This window comes from Cucurbita moschata, unplaced genomic scaffold (genome assembly GCF_002738365.1).
Source record: "Cucurbita moschata cultivar Rifu unplaced genomic scaffold, Cmos_1.0 Cmo_Scf00111, whole genome shotgun sequence".
NCBI lineage: Eukaryota > Viridiplantae > Streptophyta > Magnoliopsida > Cucurbitales > Cucurbitaceae > Cucurbita > Cucurbita moschata.
Genome location: NW_019268627.1, coordinates 6310 through 7438, shown reverse-complemented (window position 1 = coordinate 7438; position 1129 = coordinate 6310). Strand labels below are relative to the sequence as shown.

Sequence of the window (1129 nt, the reverse complement as noted above, 5' to 3'; positions counted from 1 at the left end):
CATATGAGTTTGTCATAAATCAAACTATGGTACCCTCAATACAACTTCATTTTCTTGTCATACGAAACAAAATAGAAGAATTAAATCAAACAAACTATTGAACTGAGCCGAATAAATCCAACCCAACCCAAACTGATTAGTTTGATTCATTTGTTGGGTTCTAGTTTATTTGATAACACTTGCATATTAGAACAATTCAATATTACATGCCTTACTTACAAGTAAAATACTAGACCATCAACTTTTTGTTTTATAGTCCAACAACGCCCAAGAAAATAGATTTCAAACTTGAGAGAAAAAAATATATTGAGTAGGAGTTAAAAATGTTGAATTTTTTTTATAAAGGGCAATTGGTCTAGTGGTATGATTCTCGCTTAGGGTGCGAGAGGTCCCAAGTTCAATTTTTGGAATGCCCCTATGTTCGTTCATCAAAAGAAGAGCCTTAGAGAAAGTAAGTGCTACAAGTTAGTGTACATCATTTAATGATAATGCTCTTTTAATACTTGTTTACATCATTTAATGATAATGCTCTTTTAATACTTGTTTACATCATTTAATGATAATGCTCTTTTAATACTTGTGTACTCCACGATATATGTCTCAAATGGAACTATCAAATTTTTACACTACTTCTAATTATCTTTTTTAGAACACATTTAATGATAATGCTCTTTTAATACTTGTTTACATCATTTAATGATAATGCTCTTTTAATACTTGTGTACTCCACGATATATGTCTCAAATGGAACTATCAAATTTTTACACTACTTCTAATTATCTTTTTTAGAACACATTTAATGATAATGCTCTTTTAATACTTGTTTACATCATTTAATGATAATGCTCTTTTAATACTTGTGTACTCCACGATATATGTCTCAAATGGAACTATCAAATTTTTACACTACTTCTAATTATCTTTTTTAGAACATAACTTTTATTCTTTTTACACTACTTCTATTCTTTTTTCTTCCCTTTTTTGTAATTATCTTTTTACACTATTTCTATTCTTTTTTCTTCTCTCTACAATAATTATCGTAAACCCTTTGTAAATAATTTAACAGCGGTCTAGATCTAAAAGATATAATAATAATTGCTCATGGACTTCATTAACAAAGAAAATAAAT

General features: G+C 27.8%; 1 non-coding gene across 1 annotated transcript; it reads left to right on the top strand.

The window, feature by feature from the left end:
• Positions 1–344: 344 nt before the first annotated feature.
• TRNAP-AGG lies at positions 345–416 on the top strand. Its single transcript has one exon. It is a non-coding gene; the product is annotated as a tRNA-Pro (tRNA).
• Positions 417–1129: the final 713 nt, after the last annotated feature.